At 46.8% G+C, this 15712-nt stretch overlaps 1 long non-coding RNA gene across 1 annotated transcript; it reads right to left on the minus strand.

The window, feature by feature from the left end:
• Positions 1-6071: 6071 nt before the first annotated feature.
• Positions 6072-10523, minus strand: LOC142820513 (uncharacterized). The gene is made up of 3 exons (XR_012897735.1): positions 10426-10523; positions 9896-9974; positions 6072-6449 (listed from the first exon to the last, which is right to left on the minus strand). It is a non-coding gene; the product is annotated as an uncharacterized LOC142820513 (long non-coding RNA).
• Positions 10524-15712: the final 5189 nt, after the last annotated feature.

The raw sequence follows: 15712 nt of genomic DNA on the forward strand, positions 1-15712 counted from the left end.
GCCCTGGACCCTGGCAATTCATGCTGCCAAAATAGCCAGAGCATCACACACTTGGGGTAGCACTAAAGGCTGAGGGAGACCACTTGTCTTCAGACTCACCCCTTCTGCCCTGCCCTTGCCAGGAGTGTAGAGCCAGAATGCAGAGGCTGTCGGCTCCACTGAACATCAGTAATGGCTGAGATCTGGGGCAGCTGCCCCTTTTGGCATCTGCGGGCCGGATGGCAGGGGAAGAACATGATGACCCTGGAAATATCACCCTGTCCTGCATTCTCTTTCCAACTCTGCTGACCCTCTGCCAACTGCACCAGGGCTGGTTCTGACAGTTGCTGGGCGTCAATCGTTCCTATTGAAACTTGCTACCAGGAATCAAGTCCATCACATGGACAAGGCAACAAAGCCAAAAAACGACACCAGGCAACACAATGAACATTGGCTTCTTTCTCTCGCCTCTTTGCATTAAGTGGGTTCCTCCTCTGCTGCTGCTGCTGCCAAACCACTGCAAAAATAAAAATGTGCCTGCCTTCACAGCATGCTGATGGGAAGTTAGCAAAATGGAAAAGTTTTATTGCACAGATAAGCACTGAGTGCCTTGAAGTGCTGGTTGCAGCACTGTGCTGTGTGTAAAGATCAGTGTGCATTAAGGAGTAGGAGAAATCAAGGAGAATTCATCCAGAATTGCTGCCTTACACTGAAGGTGACTGGGATTTTTCTCTTATAATTGTAGGCAGGCCGGGTCTGGGCACCGCTGAGGGCGTCTGCTCAGGGTGAATTACTCAAACTCAGGGCTCCTTATGGCCCCTGACTGGAGACCGTCCCCAAATAGGCCACAAACCAGTCACACCGAGCAAAACCCCTCAGCCACCCCAGCTCTCTCTGTGCCAAAATCAGCCCCAGGCCTAACACACAGGTGAGGGATTATAGAACCCAATCCCACCTACCCCGAACGGGTCTTTCCAGTCCCAAAGAACTAGCCACAAACTCCCGGTCAATTTACACTTTGGATCTTACCCACAAGAGCACGCTAGGCCAATCCTTTAGAATCTAAAATCTAAAGGTTTATTAATAAAAGAAAGAAAAGCATGAGAGTAAGATTGTTAAGGAGAATACATTACATGCATCGAATTACCAAGGGTACGTCTAGACTACATGGCTCCGTTGACGGAGCCATGTAGATTTGTTGTTTTGGCAAAGGCAAATGAAGCCGCGATTTAAATGATCGCGGCTTCATTTACATTTACATGGCTGCCGCGCTGAGCCGACAAACAGCTGATCAGCTGTTTGTCGGCTCGCGCGCTAGTCTGGACGTTCTCCCTGTCGACATCAAAGCCTTTGTCGGCAGCCCCGGTAAACCTCATTCCACGAGAAATAACGGGGCTGCCGACAAAGGGCTTTGATGTCGACAGGGGGAGCGTCCAGACTAGCGCGTGAGCCGACAAACAGCTGATCAGCTATTTGTCGGCTCAGCGCGGCAGCCATGTAAATGTAAATGAAGCCGCGATCATTTAAATCGCGGCTTTATTTGCCTTTGCCTATGTGTCTAATCTACATGCCTCTGCCGACAGAGGCATGTAGTCTAGACACAGCCCAAGTTCTCAATGCAGGCTCTTAGCAGAGATGTTATAAACTGCTATCTTAAAAGTCTCTGGCATACATCCTACGTTAGGATGGGCCAACGATTCTCCCCGGCTTGCTGTTCCTCGCAAGGCTGCATTTGGAATCAGTAGCACAATTGAAGGCCAGATGGAGTCTGCCTCATGGCATTTTATATCCCTCCTGGCATTCTCCTGGCTCGAGCAGGTCACATAGTCGAGCAACCTACCTCTGTTTCACATGCTGGCAGCCACTATGCCCTGGCTGGTTTGCAGGTATCCAGATTTTCAGATGCATTCCTCAGGTGTGTATTAGGCTCTTTGAGAGCCTTGTGTCTGGGGCCTCGCTAATTAGCATAGTCACTGACTGGACATTCCTTCCCCTTGCTCTGTCTCAGACAGAAAATCTTCCAGCATAAGCACAAAGTACATCTTTATAACTCCACATACAGATATCATACAAGTACATGAATAGCACATACAGAATCAGTAGAACACAAGCTTTCAGTTGACACCTCACATGGCTCCCTTTGTACATACTTTGGGGCAAACACCCTCCCCCCCATGTAGGAGTGATCTGGCTTCTCGCTTTAAAATCCAGTAACGTGACAGGGTGTTTGCACCCCTCTGTGTAAAGGCCTGTCAAGAAATGAGCATGGCCTAGTAGCCAGCAGTTTGTGGCCCGGCATTGGTCCACAGACTGGTGGTTGGGAATCACTGTGGTAACACATGTCAATCTGTTCTGTGTGCGGGGGTAGAGTTGTCTTCAGGGACTGGAAAAGGTCATTTGGTTAAATGCCTCCTAATAGACTGAATATAAATCAAACTGAGATGGCACCACATTACTCCCATATACACATGTAAAATGCCTGATCCACAGCTAATTTTTCCGTTGACTTCTAAGAGGGCCTTATGTAGTGAGTTTGTCATCTGATAACTTTGCACTCACTTTTGTGAGACATCAGATCCCTGCTGAAAGGAGCTACACAGAGTTTATCCTGAAAGTGTAGAAGAGTGACGAGGACAGATTAAAAGAAGCCAAGTTTAAATGGCTCCAGTTAGACCTCTTAAAGCTTCCCTTCTCCTCCAAGCTCCTGCTCTGTGGTCTACTATGGAAGAGAGGGGAAAACTTTCTGAGTTAAAGTCTAAAATATGACTTTGCTCCAGTGAACTACCAAAAAGAAACCCAGATTATTTCAGTCAGACAGTTTCATCATGTTTTAGAGAGGAGCATGACAGACAATTTATTATTTGTCATCGCTGTCTTAGTCTTGCCCTGGATGGGATAATCTACCTGTGAATGGCTGGTGATATCGATGGAGTATTTCACCCACACGCAAGTTGTTCTGCACTCACTCCTCTGCAAATTCTAGAAGAATCATCGCCACCAATTTGTAACGGGATGAAGCTAAAACACTGAGAAATTAAACAGTTTCCCCTAGGCCAGAGATCAGCATCATAGCTGGAAGCTCCCAGGTCCAGCCTTCAAACAGTCAATTTTGGGAAGAAGTGGCCTAAAGACCACACAAGCCTGATACATGCTCTGGCTCTGTCACAGGAGCCAAAAGTCACCCCATTTCCAGGTCCCTGAGCAAAGCAAAAATAAAATTAACTCCATGCTATAATATCTACTATATAGATTTCTTCTCCCTAGACTTAGCTGCTCTCTTCCCTTATCCCACACCTAGTTTCCTCTTTCTACATCCTTCCCCATGCTTATATTCATTCTAATCAATAGCACCTGCCCATGTGAATCGCAGTAATTACGCTGCAGGGTCCCAGCATATGGAGAACCACATTGCAAAGTAGCTCTCTGGAACCATATGAAAGACACAATTTCATTTCCAACAGTGTCAGCAGTTTCCTGTGGCAGGTCCACTCTCCTTTTCCCTAGGATCTTTTCTTTTCTGGGCAATTAGCTAACAAGCATGAGGCTGTGCATGGTGTTCCATGGAATTGTTTGGAAGACACATTGATTGGAGTTCTACTCTGTGCAAAGCCCCAGCAGGCTGGGGTCAGGCTACGGCAGATTTCATTGTAACCCTGGGGAAAGAAACCGCCCCTCTGAGATTCCCTAACACATTCGTTTCTGAGTGATGAAAACTACAGTCATTTGCCACCACGCTCTGAAGCTTTTCGGGAAAAGAGCAGTGGAGAAAGCAATCCCCTTCTGTAACCTCCCCATGGTTCAGCTTTCATGATCTGGAGAAAGTCCGTCTGAGGGACGGACAAAGCGGCCTCGACTTCAAGATGGCAACGTACACTCCCGTGAAGGATTATTCAACTTTGGAGAAACCATCCCTTATGTCTCCTTGCTGTGGTACCTTATACTCAGGGACCTGTACCTACAGAGCAGACCGTTTGCTAAGTGGCTGCTGTTTTGGATTTTCCCAGGTGACTGACTAGGGACACTGGAAAATGAATAGAACAAGGACCAATTCAGTACACTTGGAAATAAGCGGCCAGCCCAGATAAGGGCACACTGAGGCTTCCAAACATACTTTCATGTTTCCTGACAGCTTTTCAGGCAAGGGAGACCAGAACTGAACTGTTGTCTGTTTCCAGAAAGGTATGTGGGGGAAGAAAGAGACAGAAGGGCAGTGTAGGGGCATCCCTGCCTCTGATGGTGGGTTTCTATTTTGGTGGAAGGAGGATTTTAACCAAGCTTGCATCCCATCCCATCTTCCCAACGGGGTTGGTTCAATTAATTTTTTCCCAAAGCTTCTCAGAGAAATGTGGAATCATTGCATGTTCAGTGAAAAAGGAAATAAAGCCCCAAGGTGTTCATGAAGCCAAGAGATCCCTGGATTACAGCCAGCAAAGCAGTGAACCCAAGAGCTCAGCTGAAAACGAATCTTGGGCAGTAGCCAGAGGATCTGGGTTAAATTCCCCTGATAAGCTGTTTCTTTCTTTCTGAACAATTTCTACGTTTAGATGCTGACAGATATTGCAACCATTGTTAGCCTATCTTGAGACAACATTACTGATTCATATCGCATTCACTTTTTTTAAAGGTATCGATTCTATTCCTCAGCGGCGGGAATGCAGAGTTCCATGTAGGTTGCTCAGCTGAGCGTTTGCTTGGAGAGCTGCCAGTAATCTGGTTCTTCTTCGAGTAGTGTCCCCGTGGGTGCTCCACTCTAGGTGAAGGGTCGCCCTGAGCCACAGATCGGAGCTTTTCAAAGCAGTTTTCCCCCTGTTGAGCCACGCATGCCCAGAGGGCGTCTCGAGCCCTTCCCGCCCTCTGCAGCGCGCGGCTCAACCCCCTCCCTTTCAGTTCCTCTTTAACCGCCCTCGTCAGCGGACGGAGCGAGCAGGAGCTCCCTCACAGTCTCTCAGACTGTATTTTCTATTAGTTAGGTTACATAGTTTTTCCCCTGTTACTCCAAGTTAGTTTCCCTTATTTTTCTCTTTGAAATAATAATAACAAAATATTTTTTTATAAGAAGAACGAAACTGACAACAAAATCCCCCCTCGGGGACTAAAACTCTCTTCAGACCGGAGCCCCGGGTAAACCGGAGCTCTCTCTCTCCTGGCTCCTCAGCCAGAGAAAAACACATAAACCATATGAAAGAAAAAGAAACGAAATACCAACACTTTAAAGAAACAAGCAGCAAGATATGTCTGCCTCCTCAGGCTTTAAAAAATGCGACCAGTGCCGCGAGCCTATGCCGGCTTCTGACGGCCACACGAAATGTATCCGCTGCTTGGGGGAAGCTCACTCACCCCGCAGCTGCACACACTGTGCTTCCCTCACGGCGAGAGCTAGAAAAGATAGAGAGCTCCGCCTGAGGATGATTTTATTTGATAAGACTCTGCAGCCTTCAGAGCAGGGGGAACTGCAGCATGAAACCCCCCTGCCAACGAAACCTACGAGGCAGAGAGCCTCACCATCTCGCTCTCTCCCGCCTTCTTCCTCCCCCAAAACCCAGGGAGAGGGGCAAAGAAACCCGAGGACCCCTGCTAATAAAGCAGAGGGAAAATCCTCGCGGTCCACATCAACGCCGGTGCGCGCTGCTTCTGAGCCCTCCCGGGAACGCACTGAGAAACCCGGGCGAAAAGAAAAGCCGGCGCCGCTTCAAACCGCGGCGCCGCTGCAAGCCCCGGCATCGCGAAAAACCCCGGTGCCGCTTAAAGGAACGGCACCGCTAAAACAACCCGCACCGCAACAAAGCAAGGCTAATACACAGCCGGCACCGGTTGCGACCACAAACCAGGGCTCGGCACCGGCACCGGCAACAGACAATGAGAGGCTTCTTCGGGAGTCTGCTGCAGAGCTCTCTAAGACTCCGTCTGACTCTCACAGCAGGCAGCAACAGCCCTGCCCCCCTCCCATTGACTGCTCACCAGGGACATCCTTTGCAAGGCATTCCCCTGCCAGATCTGTGTCCCCAGTGTCCTTTCATGGCGCTCCCTTTCTAGAGGATGACCGCCATACGACATATTCGTCGCGACAGACGTCGCCAAGAGGGTCTCGTTCCTATTATCAGAGGGCTGGACCGCAACAAAACCCGTGGCACCCCTACTGGTCTTACCCGCCCCCACCTTATCCACCCCAATGGGGGCCCTGGGACCAATGGGACCCGTACAGACGCCGGTCCTCAGTCCACTCCACACCATCTCGGAGAGGTCTGCCTCATCCACAGCCCCTACCCCCTGCATCACACACAGAGCAGGAAGAGGAGGAGGAGCGCTTTTCGGATAATGAATCCGACATTCAATCTATAAACGTCACTCACCCAGATGACCTGACTGCCCAACAGGACGATGCAGCGATACCATCAGATACCCTAGCGATGGATGACCTCAAACAGTTCCAGGAGCTATTTAAGCGAGTAGCAACAAGTCAGCATGTCTCCCTACAAGAAGTACAAAAGAAACAACATCACTTATTAAAGAACCTGCATCCTACGCTGCATAGTAAAATTGCCCTGCCGATTGATGAGGCAATCATGGAAACATCTGAAGATCTGTGGAAGACACCAGCATCCATCCAACCGACTAACAAAAAGATTGATAGGAAATATTTTGTTCCACCGAAAGACAATGACTTCCTCTTTACGCATCCACAAGCAAACTCCTTAGTGGTTGAATCTGCACAGCAAAGAGCGAAGATACCGCAATACAAGAATGGCAGTACCGACAAAGAACATAGAAAGCTAGACTTCTTTGGAAAGAAAATATATTCCTCTTCTACGCTACAACTAAGAATATCAAATTATTCTGCCCTCTTAGCGAATCACGACTTTGATAATTATTCGAAGCTCGGAGAACTGATACCACATCTCCCTGAGTCCAAAAGAGCCATCTTGAAAGCAATAGTCCACGAAGGCCACACCATCGCTCGCACTGCCCTCCAGACGGCAATGGATGTTGCTGACACAGCCGCTAGAACTACAGCCACTGCAATAGTCATGCGCAGAACTTCCTGGCTACAATCATCTGGAGTTCCCCGCGAACTTCAGCCAAAAGTAGAAGACTTGCCATTTGATAAACAAAAATTATTTGCAGCTTCTACAGATGAAATGCTACATAATAGTAAGAACTCGAAAACCACACTTCGCACACTAGGCATGTATACACCGCCCTTCAAACGCAGGCGATACACCCCATATAATACGTACAATCGTTATAGATATGGGCAATACAACCGGCCACAGAGACCCTATGAGGACACTAGGCCAAGGCAACGACCTCAGAGAAGACGACCTAATCAAGGTCGCCCACCAACTACCCAGTCCTCCAAACAGCAAATTTGAAGTCGTGGTCGAGGGTCTGCACTACCTCCCTCACGATCTAGCAATAACACAACATGGCTGCCTATTTACCCACCGTTTGCGGCCGTTCCTCCCACAATGGGAATCCATAACATCGGACCGCTGGGTTCTAGAAATAATTCGAGTAGGATACACTATCCCATTTACCACTACCCCACCTACCCTTCCCCCTACCCCGTCCCTTTTCAGGGACCCCTCTCACGACACTCTACTAAAACAAGAGATCGACCGCCTCCTTTCTATCGGAGCCATAGAAAAAGTACCAGTAGAGTTCCACGGGAAAGGGTTTTACTCGAACTACTTCTTGATCGAGAAAAAAACGGGAGGCTGGAGGCCAATATTAGACCTCCGCAAACTGAACAGGTTTCTCAAGAAACAACGCTTCAAAATGGTCACACTTACAACAATCATTCCTGCGCTAGATCAAGGGGACTGGTTCGCAGCCCTCGACCTACAAGATGCGTATTTCCATATAACTATCCATCCCGCCCACAGACGCTATCTACGCTTTACTCTCGGCCAGGATCATTTCCAATACAATGTCCTCCCCTTCGGCCTCTCGTCAGCTCCGAGGGTATTTTCAAAGGTACTAGCAGTCGTCGCTGCATACCTCAGACGCCAGAATGTCATCATATTCCCCTACCTAGACGACTGCCTTTTGAAGGGCTCAACACAGGACGAAACTGCCTCCATGATAAGTACGACCACATCACTCCTCAATCGTCTAGGCCTTCTACTCAACGAAAGCAAATCAACATTGCACCCAGTTCAAAATATAGAGTTCATTGGGGCGCGCCTGGACTCAATTACAGCCCGAGCATACCTACCTCGGCAACGTTTCATAACGATACAAGAAATTATAAGTGTAATGCTTACAACTCCTACCACTACAGCTCTTACTTGCCTCCAGCTAATGGGCCACATGGCTTCCACCACCTACGTTGTCCACCATGCTCGTCTGCATTTCCGATGCTTCCAACTCTGGATAGCAAGTGTATACATACCGTCACGACATTCCCTCAACAAGACGGTGACTATTCCACCAAACGTCCTTGCTTCCTTACGGTGGTGGACGATACCGAACAACCTCCTCACAGGTGTTCCATTCCAACAGAGCGAACCCACTGTACAGATTACTACAGATGCTTCCCTCCTTGGCTGGGGAGCACATATGAACGACCAAGCCGTTCAGGGAAGGTGGTCCCCATCCGAGGCACGACTACACATCAATCTCCTCGAACTGCGAGCAGTAAGGAATGCCTGCGCACACTTCGCCCCCGACATTGCCAATCAGACGGTCCGCATTCTAACGGACAACATCTGCACAATGTTCTATATAAACAAGCAAGGCGGAGCCCGCTCCCGCTCCCTCTGTGCAGAGGCTATCCGCCTGTGGAACTCATGCATACGCAAACAGATCACCCTGGTAGCATCCTACCTGCCCGGGGTGAACAACACCAGAGCAGATTCACTCAGCCGCAACTTCACCTCAGATCACGAGTGGGAGCTACACACGGAGGTCGCAAACTCAATCTTCAACCATTGGGGATGGCCATCCATAGACCTTTTTGCATCTACCCAGAATGCCAAATGCCCCCAATTCTGCTCACGCGCAGGTCTTGGCAAACATTCCCTAGGGGATGCCTTTCTAATCAAATGGACAGCCCCCCTTCACTATGCCTTCCCTCCCATACCGTTAATCCCGAAAACCTTACGCAAGATCTGCAGAGACGGAGCCCTAGTCATCCTGATAGCCCCGTCGTGGGCCCGCCAAACTTGGTACCCGTACCTGTACAGACTAGCAGTTCACCCTCCTTACCCGCTACCTCACCGGGCAGACCTAATATCTCAGAGCAATGGAACGATACTGCACCCACAGCTCCACACCCTACACCTCCAGGCTTGGCTACTCTCTGGTTCTCGGAGATAGAAAATCACTGTTCCCAACAAGTGAAAGATATCCTCCTCCACAGTAGGAGGCAGTCCACTCGAAAAACTTACCTACAGAAATGGACTCGATTTTCCCTCTGGTGCCAACGAACCAGAATAGAACCCCGTGATGCACCATTACATATGATTTTGGACTACATTCTAGACCTTAAAATATCAGGACTCTCAATTTCTTCTTTAAGAGTACATCTTTCTGCAATAACAGCGTTCCATACTTCCATTGATGGATTCTCCATATTTGCCCATCCTATCACTAAAAGATTCCTTAAAGGGCTCCACAACGTATACCCACCCCATAAGGCACCACCCCCCTTATGGGACCTAAATCTTGTTCTCCACCAACTTACTGGACCTCCTTTCGAGCCTCTGGCTACAGTAGCACTCCCATTTCTCTTTATGAAAGTCTGTTTCTTATTGGCTATCACGTCTGTTAGACGGGTGAGTGAAATTGGGGCATTAATGGCAGTACCCCCCTACACAGTTTTTACGAAGGATAGGGTCATACTTAGACCTCATCCAACATTTCTGCCAAAGGTCTGTACAGAATTCCATGTAAATGAACCAATCGTACTACCTACCTTTTTTCCGAAACCGCATGCATCACAGAAGGACGCCACTCTGCATACCCTGGACATTCGGAGGGCTCTCGCCTTCTTCCTGGAAAGAACAAAACCATTTCGTAAATCTGAAAGACTTTTTATATCAATCGCTGAGCGTTCTAAGGGAACACCCCTGTCATCACAGCGAATCTCAAAATGGATCTCCACATGCATAGTCAAGTGTCATACTTTGGGCAATAGACCACTACCGTGCCCCCCAAGAGCACATTCCACTCGAGCCACGGCCGCTTCTACAGCCTTTTTGAACAATGTCCCCTTAAGGGATATTTACCGAGCAGCAACGTGGTCTTCAGATCACACGTTTGCCAGACATTATGCAATCCTACCGCAACTTACACAGGACTCAGCAGTAGCTACAGCGGTGCTCTCTACCACCGCTAAACATTGACTCCGGCTCCCTCCAGCCATATATTGAACACTGCTTTGTAGTCACCTAGAGTGGAGCACCCACGGGGACACTACTCGAAGAAGAAAAGGGAGTTACTCACCTCGTGCAGTAACGAGTGTTCTTCGAGATGTGTGTCCCCGTGGGTGCTCCACGACCCTCCCTTCCTCCCCTCTGCACGGAGTCTAAACTACTCGGGCGGAGACGAGGAACTGAAAGGGAGGGGGTTGAGCCGCGCGCTGCAGAGGGCGGGAAGGGCTCGAGACGCCCTCTGGGCATGCGTGGCTCAACAGGGGGAAAACTGCTTTGAAAAGCTCCGATCTGCGGCTCAGGGCGACCCTTCACCTAGAGTGGAGCACCCACGGGGACACACATCTCGAAGAACACTCGTTACTGCACGAGGTGAGTAACTCCCTTATTTCCAAGGCAGTGTAAACCCAATGGATCTGAGACTGGTCCCTGAAGTAACACTCTCTGGGTAAAGCTAGACTACAAGGGTACGTCTAAACTACATGGCTCCGTCGATGGAGCCATGTAGATTAGTTTATTCGAAAAAGGGAAATGAAGCAGCGATTTAAATAATCACCACTTCATTTAAATCAAAATGGCCACCGTGCTGTGCCGATCAGCAGTTTGTCAGCACAGCGCGGCAGTCTAGATGGGGATCTGCCGACCCCGGAATCCTTCATCGGCAGATCCTGTAAGCCTCAGGAGGCATAAAGGATCTGTTTCATGAGGCATAAAGGATCTGCCAATGAAGAGTTCTGGGGTCAGCAGATTCCCGTCTAGACTGCCGCGCTGTGCCGACAAACTGCTGATCGGCACAGCACGGTGGCCATTTTGATTTAAATGAAACGGTGATTATTTAAATCGCCGCTTCATTTCCCTTTGTTGTCCTGCCTCATTTACATGGCTCTGTTGACAGAGCCATGTAGACTAGACACACCCCGAGAGTTTTTCCGGGATACCAGTGGTATCCTGGAAAAACTCTTCCATGTCCAGGGATGCATTTGCTCTTCCACTTTTTTTTCCGGAAGAGCAAACACTCTCTTTCAGAACAGGAAATGAATTCACATTGTTAATTGGTTCTGAGAAATAGCCTTCAGTGTGATCCCATTAGGACTTTGCCCGAATCTTTTTTTATTATCATTTGCTTGCTTGATAAGACACGTTTTTGCACACATGGGCTATGCGTACACTGCAGTTATTTTGGAATAAGCTATTCCAGAACAGTTATTCTAAAATAACTTATTTCAAAATAGCACGTCTATACTGCAGGGAAGCCTGAAAATTTGTCGGAGACTGGCTTCCCTAATGTAGACGTGCTATCTAGATTTAGAACCCCAGTAGGAATAACTTGCAGGAGGAATAACGGTAGTTCAAATTAGGAGCTTTAATTCAAAGTACCTAGTCCGTGCTGCGTGTAGCTGTGGGCAGGTAATTCGAACTACGGGCATTTAAAAATGACGCCCACCCAGGAACATGCAAATGAAGCCTGGGATATTTAAATCCCGGGCTTCATTTGCAAGTTCAAATGCCTACATTAGCCACCCTAGTTCGAACTAGGGTGGCAGTGTAGACATACCCATAGGGACTGCATTTCTCTGCTAAACAATTCCAGTTGCACTAATGCATCTTTTTTTTAATCTAATTTTACTTTAAATTCCACAGACAAGTCACAATAGCTCTATTCCCACATGTACTCATTGCACAAAATTCGCCCCCATGCAGAGGGCATGGGGCAAGCCCTGCTTACGACCTCCAAACAGTCTTTGTGGTGTCCTCGTGCAAAGGGCTGAAATTCACCCTCCAGGTCTCTGTCCCAGGTGTTTTGTGAGACCGGGGACTTGTCAAAACACAGAGGGGGCTTGGTTTAACTCAAGGTACAATCAGCACCAGAGGTCCTGGGGCTCATGCAATTTTTTACATTCATGTCTGATGCAGCAAGCCAGGAGTTACCAGGGCCTTGGGCTGCCCACCCTCGAGGTGTCACGGTTCAATCTTGGGAAGCCCTGGCACCAATTAAGCATTGGGTGTAATGTTGCACCAGATTAATTAAATGAGTGGACACCGATGTCAGTTTAAACCCCTGACTTTCAGCAGGCTAGCTTGTGCTTGTTAAATAACCTTACTTCAGGTAAGTCAGATAGCAAATCTAAATAGTGTCCACACAAAAAGTGGTACCTCTTGAAACCAGAGCATTGTTCGCTAAATTGGTGCAATATCAGACACAGACCAGGCCTCTCAATCTTTGCAAAGTGTGTTGAGATCCTCCACTATAAGATACTCTAGAAATGTAAAGCATCTTACACTACTGAATTTTTATTTGATTGAGGTTCATAATTGCATTTATTTACTTTGCAATATCTTATTCCTTGGCAGATCACAGTAATAAAAGGCTAAATTCCCCAAAGAGAATTAAAATTCAAAAAGCCGATAACAGGAATGGACTTGCATTGTCAAAGGCAACTTTAAAAATGTTTCATTCTCCGGATGATGATATGGAAATTAAAACATTACTCATGCTCTTTTCTAAGCAAACCAGTAATCAGCACACAAGCCGTGTAGCCCACCATTCGCCTCTTATGTTTCCAAAGATGCTTCTGTAATAATTTGTTTAAAATTGTTTTTGGGCATTTGCATACATAAAGGTGCTTCGCTTTATCTTCACATGTTTAATAAAAATCCAGCTGCAGAGAATGGTAAGTGGAATTTCAAATAAAGTAACATCAAAAGGGAGTGGATTCCATCCTCCCTCGCCCGTCTCTACTGAATAAAGTGTGCAATATGGAATTGGCTTAGTCATTATTTATTATTTGTTTTGCCGCTGTACCTTGAGGTCCCAATTATAAACAAGGGCTTCATTGTGATAGGTGCTGTGCATAGGAAAACACAAAAAGCAGAGGACAATGGGGTTATCAAGCAGTATGCACAATTACATACTAGCTAGGACAGGATTATCTTCATCATCAGTAAGGATCTGTATTTTATTGTATTCAAAACCAAACTAGATCAGTTCACGAAGGATGGGTCCATCAATGGCTATTTAGCCAGGATAGGGGCAGGGACGGGGTCCCTTGGCTTTGTTTGTCAGAAGCTGGGAATGGGCAAGAGGGGAGGAATCACTTGGCAATTCCCTCTTCTGATCATTCCCTCTGGGGCACCTGGCATTGGCCACTGTCAAAGACAGGACACTGTCGGAGATGGACCTTTAGTCTGATTCAGTGTGGCCATTATGTTGTAGTTGTAGTTATAGATAATTACTGAAATGCTTAGGACTTTGTAATGCTAGAGGCTATACTAATACAGAATGAAGAGACAGTCCCTGTCTTAAAGCCAGCCATCTAAGTAGATAAGTGACATCAGTGGGTTTCTTCATAATTCTCTGTCTGCCAAGACCTAAATGTGGGGCTACAATTTTTGATAAGGACCATAAAATGAGAGAGACAAAAAAATTATCCATGCAAGAAACTTTGAACACAGTGAACCCAGATGTTCCATAGAATCTCTATGGATAGTAATTCCATGCTCTAATAATAAGAATATAGCAGTAGGGATATGTTATTGACCACCTGACCAGGATTGTGATAGCCTCTCTAATCACCCTTAGGATTTCATAGTCACTATCAAAACAAAAAACTCAATAATAGTGGGAGCGACGAGGAGTCCTGTGGCACCTTATAGACTAACTGAAGTGTAGGAGCATAAGCTTTTGTGGGCAAAGACCCACTTCGGCATGATGAAGTGGGTCTTTGCCCACGAAAGCTTATGCTCCTACACTTCAGTTAGTCTATAAGGTGCCACAGGACTCCTCGTCGCTTTTGCAGATTCAGACTAACACGGCTACCCCTCTGATACTTGAATAATAGTGGGGAATTTCAACTATCCCCATATTGACTGGGTACACGTACCCTCAGGACAGGATGCAAAGATAAAATTTCTTGATTCCTTAAATGACTGCTTCTTGGAGCAGCTAGTTCTGGAACCCACAAGGGGAAAGGTAATTCTTGATTTAGTCTTGAGTAGAACGCAGGATCTGGTCCAAGTGGAAAATATAATTGGACCACTTGGAAATAGTGATCACAACGTAATAAAACTTAACTTCTTAGTGGCGGGGAAAACACCTCAGCAGCCCAACACTGCGGCATTTAATTTCAGAAAGAGGAACTACACAAAAATGAGGTGGTTAAACAGAAATTAAAAGGCACAATGACAAAAGTCAGATCCCTGCAAGCAGCATGGAAACTTTTCAAAGACACCATAATAGAGGCCCAGCTTAAATGTATTCCCCAAATTAAAAAAACACCGTAAGAGAACCAAAACTGTGTCACCGTAGCTTAACAATCAAGTAAAAGAAGCAGCGAGCGATAAAAAGGCATCATTTAAAAAGTGGAATCTAAATCCTAGTCAGAAAAATAGGAGAATAACCTCTGTCAAATTAAGTGTAAAAATATAATAAGAACATCTAAAAAGGAGTTTGAAGAACAGCTAGCTAAAAACTCAAAAAGTAATAGCAAAATGTTTTTTTAAGTACATCAGAAGCAGGAAGTCTGCTAAACAACCAGTGGGGCCACTGGACAATCGAGATGCCAAAGAAGCACTCAAAGATAAGGTCATTGCAGAGAAACTAAATGAAGTATTTGCTTTGGTCTTCATGGCTGAGGATATTGGGGAGATTCCCAAACCTGAGCCATTCGTTTTAGGTGACAAATCTGAGGAATTGTCCCATACTGAGGTGTCATCAGAGGAGGCTTTGGAACAAATTGATAAACGTAACAGTAACAAGTCACCGAGACCAGATGGCATTCACCCAAGAGTTCTGAAAGAACTCAAATGTGAAATTGCGGCACTAGTAACTGTGGTTTGCAACCCATCCTGTAGTTGCCTCATCTCAAAAGAGATATATTGGCATTGGAAAAGGTTCAGAAAAGGGCAACAAAAATTATTCGGGGTTTGGAATGGGTCCCCAGTGAAGAGAGATTAAAAAGACCAGGACTTTTCAGTTTAGAAACAAGGAGACTAAGAGGGGATATGATAGAGGTTTATAAAATCATGACTTGGGTGGGAAAAGTGAATAAATAAAAGTTTTTTACTTGTTCCCATAACATATGAACTAGGGGTCACCAAATGAAATTAATGGGGAGCAGGTTTAAAACAAGCAAAAGGAAGTTTTTCTTCACTCAGCACACAGTCAACTGTGGAACTCCTTGCCAGAAGACCAAGACTTTAACACCGCTCAAGAAAAAACTAGATAAATTCATGGAGGTTAGGGCCATCATGGCTATTAGCCAGGATGGGCAGGGATGCTGTCCCTAGCCTCTGTTTGTCTGAGGTTGGGGATGAACAACAGGAGATGGATCACTTGATGATTTCCTGCTCTGTTCATTCCC

Source organism: Pelodiscus sinensis, chromosome 26, assembly GCF_049634645.1.
Source record: "Pelodiscus sinensis isolate JC-2024 chromosome 26, ASM4963464v1, whole genome shotgun sequence".
Lineage (NCBI taxonomy): Eukaryota > Metazoa > Chordata > Testudines > Trionychidae > Pelodiscus > Pelodiscus sinensis.